Source organism: Arachis ipaensis, chromosome B10 (assembly GCF_000816755.2).
Source record: "Arachis ipaensis cultivar K30076 chromosome B10, Araip1.1, whole genome shotgun sequence".
Lineage (NCBI taxonomy): Eukaryota > Viridiplantae > Streptophyta > Magnoliopsida > Fabales > Fabaceae > Arachis > Arachis ipaensis.
The window spans coordinates 56,210,148-56,220,332 of NC_029794.2; positions in this window are offsets into that span (position 1 = coordinate 56,210,148).

A 10,185-nucleotide genomic window follows, 5' to 3' on the forward strand; every position below is an offset into this window, starting at 1 on the left:
ACCAAGTAGGAAATTTCTCACCCTATCACGGCCTTAGGCCTAAACTCTCACATTAAACATCATTCTCAACCATCGTCAAGCACAATCTTTACACTAATTCATCATTCAAGCACATCATGATTCATACATACCAATTCATGAGACTCACATAATCACTAAAAATATAATTTTCATATCGATATCGATTTATAACAATCTTTGGTAATAAAATGGTTTTAAGGGAAATTCCTACCTTGTTGACGGTGGTTTTCCATTACTTAGATTCTCTTCTTAATCACACCCAAGACTCCATCCATAGGACCAAGCCTCTACCAAGTAAAAATCTCAATACTACATATCCAAAACACGAATTGAAGGGAAGAATAAAAAATGGCTCATGATTCTTGGGAGTACTTACCGCAAAAGTGGAAATAAATTGAAGAGCACGACGAGAGCAATGTGTGGCCGCAAACGATACTTCGATCGGAGCTATGGATTGAAAGTTATGTAGGGTTAAAGATTGGAGTGAATAGTGAACAAGGATTTTTGTTCTTCCTCTCTTCTCTCTATGCATGCCTCTCATTCAAATGAGGGATATGTGTGCTGAATTATTAAGTTATAAGGGTTATAAACCTTAGGCTTGGGACCAACATGGGCTCGTTTGTGGTTTTTTGTCCGTTTGACCCTATCTTAGACCAAAACCTTTAAGATAAGAGTCTAGGTTTTCGTTTTAAATATTTTTATTTGTCATTCATAAAACGAAGTTCAAAATCTCAAATAACTCATATTTTTATTTTCAAAAATCCGGGGTCTTACAACCCCTCTGTGGATTGAAGCTATCCAGTTTATTTCCATTCCACAAGATGGAGAGGGAAGAAGAGCAAACACAGTTCATAATCGGATGGGTCGTACTGCTTGGGAAACTAAAACTGCGCAAGGAATGCTCAAGCAACCTCCAATCAACCCTATCATAAGTCTTTTTCAAGTCAATTTTAAAGGCTAAAATGCCTTTTTTTTATTTATCCATTTTCATATGATGCAGAATCTCCTGTGCAACAATAATATTATCAGTGGTCACTCGGTCAGGAAATAAAGCCTCCTTAAAGAGGTTTTACTATCTCAGTGAGAAAGGAGGGCAAGCGATAAAAACTTTTGTAATGATCTTGTAAACTACATTGCAAAGACTAATAAGATGAAACTCCTTAAACGAAGTGGGAGACTCTACCGTGGGAATAAGCACAATGAGAGTCTCTAGAATAGAAGCATGAATATGACCCCAAGTAAAGGCCATACTCATAATATACCGAATATCCTCATCAATAATATCCCGAAACTCCTTATAGAAGAAAGCCTAAAAACCATATGGACTAGGGGCCTTGAAAGAGTTCATGCCCATGACAGCAATCCTAACTTCTTCTAAGGTGACCGGCACAGTAAAAGACCTACAAGCATTCTGACTCAACTGAGGAAGAGGGATATTCCTTAATGTATCAATATCCACAGACGTTCGAGAACAAAAAAGTCTCTGAAAAAATTTATTAGCTTCCATGCTGATGACATCATCCTCCATAGACCAAGTACCATCCTCAATGAAAATCATTCCTCTTACTCGATGATCGTTTGAAGATGGAAAAATTTAGTATTTCGGTCACGACATCTGACCCATTGTTCTCTAAATTTCTAGTACCAAAAAATTTCTTCTTGCAAAAGAATAGTATTGTATTCCTAATTCAGAGCTTTCTCCTTCAACCATAAATTAGAATTTCCAAAAGTATCTATGCTCCACTAAAGGCTATAAATTTGCTTTTCTACTATCTCTTCATAACAAAAATATTACCACACACCTCTTTATTAAACTTCAGAGCATTTTTCTGAACCTCCTTGAGACTATCCGACATTATTAGTGCTCCCTTTCTCCAGGCCTCCTTAACTACCCTAGAGAAGGCATGATGAGTCGTTCAAGCTGCTTGAAATCTAAAAGGCTTTGATAAACCATTATTTTATGATTTATATCGTGTTTAATTGAGTAGTTTTATCAAGTCTTTACCTACTTATTCATATAGATTGCATGAATTTTATAATTCCTTCCTAGTATTGTTTATGGTTGAAAACTTGCTTCCTAGAAACCTTTAATTAGTACATTTTAACTCTCATTTATACCATTCGATGTCGTGATCCGTGTGTTAAGTGTTTTAGGCTTCATAGGGCAGGAATAGCTTGGAGAATGAAGAGGAAGTTTTCAAAAATGGAAGGAACACAAGAAACTAAGGAGATGATCAGCGAACACTGACGCGATCGCATGGCTCACACAAGCGCGCGAAATGAAGAAATCGCAGCAACGCGAATGCGCGACAAGGAAAAATAATGAATGACGCGAACGCATGGACGATGCGAACGCGTGACAAGGAAAATCGCTGAATGACGCGAATGTGTGGATGACGCGTACGCGTGACCTGCGCGATCTGCAAACATAACAGAATATGCTGGGGGCGATTTCAGGCCGCATTTTGACCCAGTTTTCGGTCCAGAAACACAGACTAAAGCTAGGGAACATGCAGAGACTTAATACGCATCCACACACATTCAGATACATCGATATTAGGATTACTTTTAGTTTTAGATCTGAATCTAGATTAGCTTTACATTGATAGTTTATGCTTTCGCTTTGGATTTTGGATGCTGAAGAGTCATTACCTCCGTGAAGATATCACTTTAGTTTGTTTCCTTATTCCTTTACTCTTTTTAGTTGAGCATTGACCCTATTCAAATAAGTATGTTGCATTTTGAATTTATTAATATATAGAGTTACTTTTATTTTTAATTAATTTTAAATCTCTATTTTATTTCATTTAATTATGTCTTCTTATATTTTTATGAGTATTGATGAGTTTGGAAAACTCCTATTTAATTGTGATGATGAACAAACATTATTGAAATATTTAATTACAAAATTATTAATTTAATCTTAAATCATATTTGCTTAATTAATAATTTTGTTGTGCAGATTTTGCGTTGGGCCGAAAATAAAATTCTGGTTTCAGCCCAATGTGTCAAATAATCAGCCTTGCTACATGACTTCTATTATGTGGCTGAATTATTATATCAAAGGGCCAAGCTCAATGTTGATGCAACCAAGCCCATGTTTAATTTTGATGAAAGTTTCCTATGCTTGATCCGAAATCAAATTCATCAGGAAAGCAAATGTTATCAATTAGGCCAGATTAAATTTTGTTGCTACCAAGCCCAATGTTATTTTTGATGAATGTTTCCAAGCTTGGTCCGAAACCAAGTTTAAAGAAAAGGCAAATATTGCTACTTGCCTCCAACGGATTCCATTTTACTTTGGATGGATTTCAAATTTAATTTAAAGCATTGGAAACATAAGTAAGAGAGAGAAGATTGATTTGATTGCTATAATGACTATGCACGCCTCTCAGCAAAGGGAAGTAGAAAACATGAGTGCACTTTTATTCTTTCTCTTTGCTACATTAATTATTTGATCAAAACCATTGAATATCTTCTTCTCTCTCATCTCTTTCTCTCTTTCGGTCAATACACAGAAAATAAAGGAAGCCATGGAAGCTACATGGAGCTACCGAAAAGAAGGAAAGGCATGTCTAAAGACCATCACAATGATGGCAAGAAAACATACTAAAATAAAAATGAGCTGTGGCTGAGATCTTCACCAAATATGGTTAGATTTGGTGAGATAAACTCGAGCTCTTCATGCTCAAAAATGGACAATGAAGATTCAGCCAGCAAGGGAGATTCTTGAAGCATGGCTTGTCTTTGATTCTGCTCAACCACCACAGGAAGTAGCTAGAGTGACGAAGTGATGGTTGAGGCAGAAATTGAAGCAGATGAAGTCATCATCATCATGAAGCATCAAGGGCCAGAAATCCATCTTGGAGAGCAAGCCAAGGATGGAGAGCTCGGATTGATGAAGGGTGATGATCAAGAAAGGACTAGAGGTAATTGCATGTTGGGTTTTGCATGGTTATCTCTTCTCTCTCTATGTGGCCGAACCGGTTTTGTTTGTTGAAGGAGGAAGAAGTTGGTTTGGGTGTTGGCTTCAAGTGTGGAGGCTTCCCTCTTCTTTAAAAAGAGAGAACAGCCACTGTTTGGAGCAAGGAGAAAATTTGAGAGTGCAAGGCACAGATTTCTCAAAGCTACCTGAGCTAACAGTTTTCTCTTCTCCTTCAATGTATTCTGTTTTGTATTTTTCTGTTTAATTTTGTCATGTCTTGAGTCTCATGGAGAAAAGGCAAACAGTGAGGTTTGTATGAAAAAGCCATAGAGCGAAAAAAGGCAGAGAGTGCAAAATTAAAAGAAAAAGCCATAGATGTCTTAGAGTTCCTTTGTTCATCTATGTTGTGTTTCATGATTCTGTGGGAATCCCCTTGTAAGTTGGGTTAGCACTTTACAGTTTGTAATCAGGTTGATTATAGTGAAATTCCATCATGTTTGTGATGGAGACTGGATGTAGGCTGCACTGCACTTAGCAGCTGAACCAGGATATATCTGGGTGTAATCTTCTACTCTTCTCTCCTACATTTATGTTTCTACTGCAAAGGAGCAAAAACCAAAATTATCTCGTGCCAAGTGACGAGAAAAAAAAGAAAAGTCTCGTGGCTAGGGACGAGACAAAAGAAAAAGTCTCGTGTAAAGTGATGAGCAAAAACAGAAAAGTCTCCTCTAAGTCCAGCAAGGATTATTAAGCAAAAAAGGGGGCTAAGATTCAACCCCTCCTTCTCTTAGCCACTGAAACCATCAATTGGTATCAGAGCTTGGTCTCAAAGAGATCAAGCTTTGCAGCTTTGAGTAAAGATCCTTATGGCGGAAAACAGTGGCGCAAATGTGGTGTCCTATAATCTGACTAAAGGACAATCAAGCAACAGACCTCCTCTTTTCAATGGGAAAAATTATACCTATTGGAAAAAAAGGATGAAGATATTTGTACAAGCAGTGAATTACAGACTTTGGAAGATTATTCTGGAAGGGCCTCAATTTCCAACTACCACAAGTGCAGAAGGAGTAGTCTCTCTCAAACCAGAAGCAAGATGGACCGAAGAAGATAGGAAGAAAATAGAGTTAAATGCCAAGGCAGTAAACCTGCTTAATTGCGCTATCAGCTTTGAGGAGTATCAACGAATATCACGATGCACAACGGCAAAGGAAATCTGGGACAAGCTACAAATCACTCATGAAGGAACCACAATTGTAAAGAAGACTCGGACAGATATGCTAAACAGGGAATATGAAATGTTTGTAATGAAGGAAGGAGAGTCCATTGATGAACTATTCGAACGATTCAACACCATCATTGTTGGCTTAGATGCTCTTGGAATTACACATTCAGAATCTGTGCTAGTGAGAAGAGTGTTGAGATGTCTTACAAAAGAGTGGGAAACAAAAGCTTTAATTATTTCTGAGAGCAGTAGCTTAGACTCCATGACACTTGATGATTTGAGAGGGAATCTTCTTGCTTTTGAAAATACCTATTTGAAAAAGAAAGGAATTGTTTTTTCTTCTATGACTAATCCTTTGGATGATAAATCCAGTGATAACTCTTCTGAAAATGAGTTTGTGTTGTTTGCAAAAAAATTCAGGAAAATGGCAAAGCTCAAAAGCAAAGGCAGCAGCTCAAGGAAAGTGAAGAAAGACCTTAGCAAGGTAACTTGCTACAATTGCAAGGAAATGGGGCATTTCAAATCTGATTGTCCCAAGTTGAAGAAGGAGGAAAAGCCAAAAAAAGGAAAGAAGAAAGGACTGATGACTTCATGGGAAGACTTGGAGAATGACTCCGATGATGATGATGAAGAAACCGAGACCAAGTCACAAACATGTCTCATGGCAGACCACATAGATCAGGTAGTCTTTCATAACCCTAACACTGAAGATCTTCATCTTATGATAGACCACATTTCTGAAAAAATAAGATGTTTTCTGCTGGAAAATCAAGAACTTGAACAACAAATCACCATTCTTAAGGCTGAAAACAGTTTTTTAAAAGAAAAAGTGAGAGAGGCCGAAACTACTTGTGATCTTGTTGAAGAAAATAAGCAGTTAAGAGCCCAAGTCAGAAGCTGTGAAAGTAACCATTTTGTTCTTGTATATGTAGATTGTTTTAAGCAAAATGAAGAGTTGCTTAAAGAGGTTAAAAGACTTAAGGAAGACTTAGCCAAGTTTACCCAAAGTTCCGAAAATCTGAATCACATCTTGGCTAGTCAAAAACCTCTTTATGATAAGGCTGGGTTGGGGTTTTATAAATCTGAAAAATCTCATTTTGAAAATATTGGCTCATCTTCAAATGATACAAGGTATCAAGACATAACCTACTTTAACAAAATAGCAACTCCAAGATTTTGTAGACTATGCAACCGAAATGGACACTTTCCCATTCAATGTTTTTTTGGTGAAAGAATGATTGGTGACAAGGTTTATAAAATTATTTTTGATTACAATGGCTTAGGACATAGAAGATGGTTTAACGTAAAAGGATCCAAAAAGATTTGGATACCTAAGGTCACTTAAGCTTGTTTTGTAGGTGTGCCTAGCATCCAAACGGAAAGAAAACATGTGGTATATGGATAGCGGATGCTCTAGGCATATGACCGGAAAGACAACCTTCTTCATAAAGCTTGATGACTATGATGGAGGACTTGTCACATTCGGTGATGATGCAAAAGGAAAAATTGTGGCTGTTGGGAAAGTGGGTAAAAGTTTCTCATCTTGTATAAATGATGTCCTTCTTGTACATGGCTTGAAACATAATTTACTTAGTGTCAGTCAATTATGTGATTTGGGTTTTGAAGTTATTTTTAAGAAATTTGTTTGTTTAGTTGTTTGTGAGAAAACTGGGGATGTCCTTTTTGAAGCTAAAAGATGCAACAATGTGTATGGATTAACTCTTGAGGATTTAAAGGAACAAAATGTAACATGCTTTACATCTTTTGAATCTGAAAAATGGCTTTGGCATAGAAAGTTGGGACATGCTAGCATGTACCAAATTTCTAAGCTAGTCAAAAGGAATTTGGTTAGAGGAATTCCAAACATCAAGTTTGATAAGGATCTTACTTGTGATGCTTGTCAATTGGGTAAACAAGTAAAATCTTCTTTTAAATCAAAAGATAGAATCTCAACCAAAAGGCCATTGGAGATGTTACATATTGATCTTTTTAGTCCTACTAGAACTCAAAGCTTAGGAGGTAAAAATTATGGCCTTGTGGTGGTAGATGATTACTCTAGATTTAGTTGGGTACTTTTCCTTGCTCATAAGAATGATGCCTTTCATGCTTTTTCCACCCTTTGCAAGAAAATTCAAAATGAAAAGGATTTAAAAAATTACCCATTTGAGAAGTGATCATGGAAGAGAATTTGAAAATCAAGACTTTGAAAAATTCTGTGATGACTTAGGAATTTCTCATAATTTTTCATGCCCTAGAACCCCCTAACAAAATGGGGTGGTTGAAAGGAGGAATAGAAGCCTTCAAGAAATGACTAGGGCTATGTTGTGTGAGAGTGAAATTCATAAATTCTTATGGGCTGAAGCTGTGAACACAGCATATTATATTTTGAATAAAACAATCATTAGAAAAGGGTTAAAGAAAACACCTTATGAGCTATGGAAAGGAACCCCTCCAAATCTTAAGTATTTTCATGTTTTTGGATGCAAGTGCTTTGTGCTCAATAATAAGGAAAACCTTGGAAAATTTGATCCAAAATCCTATGAAAGAATGTTTGTTGGATATTCCACCACAAGCAAGGCCTATAGAGTTTATCTCAAAGAGCATAGAACCATAGAGGAATCCATACATGTTACTTTTTGTGATTCTAACTTAATTCCCAGTATTGTGAAGGATATTGATTCAGATTGTGAAGAGGCTGGAACAAATAAAGAAAATCTCAAATCTGTGCAAAATGAAGAATCTGTCAGCACGGTTTTGTCTCGTCAAATAGAAGGAGACACTTCCATTTTGTCTCCTGAGTTGGCACGAGCAACTGAAACAGAGAGACCACCAGAAGTTCATCAAAGCTCTACACCTGTCCGAAAGCTTAGAGAATGGAAGTCTATGAGGGGTTATCCTCATGACTTCATCATTGGTGATCCCTCTCATGGTGTAACAACAAGATCCTCCACCAAAAGGCAAACCAAACCTAGCAACTTTGCTTTCTTGTCACAAATGGAGCCCAACAATGTCAAACAAGCTCTTGAAGATCCATCATGGGTCAAGGCCATGCAAGAGGAGCTAGCCCAATTTGAAAAGAATGAGGTTTGGACATTAGTACCTTATCCGGATGGTAAGAAGGTAACGGGTACTAAGTGGGTATTTAAAAAAAAAACTTGGTGAGGATGGACAAGTTGTTCGTAACAAGGCTAGATTAGTGGCCCAAGGTTATGATCAAGAAGAGGGTATAGATTTTGATGAGTCTTTTGCTCCGGTAGCTAGAATGGAAGCAATTAGATTGCTTCTTGCCTATGCCGCCCATAAAGGTTTCAAAATATTTCAAATGGATGTTAAATGTGTTCTAGACCGGATATAGTCCAAAGTGTGGGTGTATGGTCAAGGTTTCAATCTCATCCAAAAGAATCCCACCTTACGGCCGTTAAGCGCATCATTAGATACATTAAGGGAACTTGTGGTTATGGGCTATGGTATCCTAAATCTGATGACTTTTGTGCAGTAGGGTTTTGTGATGCAGATTATGTGGGAGATAGAGTGGATAGGAGGAGCACCTCCGGCATGTGTTGCTTCCTTGGAAGCTCACTCAACATGTGGTCAAGCAAGAAACAAGCCACAGTGGCTCTATCCACAGCCAAAGCTGAATATATTTCCGCATCTGCATGTTGCTCACAATTAATTTGGTTAAAAATACAATTGGAAGATTACAAATTAAAAATCAATAGTATACCTTTATTTTGTGATAATATGAGTGATATAAACATTTCAAAAAATCCTGTTTTGCACTCAAGAACAAAGCACATTGAGATAAAATATCACTTTATTAGGGAACATGTGCAAAAGGGTACTATTGATATTCAATTTGTAAAATCTGAAGATCAAATTGCTGATATTTTTACAAAACCCCTCTGTGAAGACAGATTCTGTACCCTGAGAAAAAGTTTGGGACTGTTTGATTTAAGTGTCATTGAAAATTTGTGAATTTTTAACTCTGTTCAGTTTTGTCTCGTAGGTTTGGACAAGATAAAAATGCAAGCTTGATGGAGGAGCTATGATCAAGGGGGAGGCAACGCTGAGTTCAAATTCTATGGGCTCCACCAAATATCTTTTGACCCCACCAAAAATTCCTTGACCCCACCTTTAACAGTTTTGTTAGTTATCTCTCTATGCAAATAAGAATCTTCTTCCTTGTGTCATCATATCTTATTAGAAGTGGTTATTGTCAAAATCAAATCCCTTTCTCCATCTAATCCCTTGATTTAAGGCAACAACTTTTCAGTTTTAGATTTCAAAAATTAAAAGGGAAATCATTCTTGGGTAATAACTTCTCCATAATGGTCATTAACCGCCCACTAATGGTCATTACTTCCACCAAATTCTCTCTCTAGTCCTCATTTAATGTGTCTCTCACCTTCCTTCTTCCCCACACATTCGGTTACCTCACCAACCTTTCATATTTCATGCTTCCATCACCATGAAAAAGAAAACCGCGCCAAGAAAAAGTGAAAGGCTTATATTCTCTCAAAAATAGTCTACTCCACAATCACACACACACATTCACATCCATTCTACATCATCGTCTTCACCCTCAGCCCTTCAAAACGCACAAACACAATGAGAAGAAAGGTCATTGCCACAAAAACTTCCTCAAGAAAGAAGAAAAGTATTCCCGTGGCAGAAGAAGAAGAGTCTCATACTTCTCCCATTCCTTCCCCTCCACAATCACCACCAAAGAGATCAACTCCTCATGCATCCGGGAAGAGTGCTCAAAAAACTAAGGGTTTTGCTCTTCACGACACCACCGAACCTCCAAATTTGGAATCCCTGGAATTCAAAAACAAGTATGGCAAGACTCACTCCCACTTTGATCCTAGCAGATTCAACTCTTGTACTTCTTTTGAGTTTCACAATGAGGTTATGGAAAAACGTCACTTGTGTGCAACTTACCTTGTTAGTCTCGATACTCTCACTAACAAAGGCATCAACATCTCCTCTCTGTTTGAACTCCTCAACTGGAAGCCAC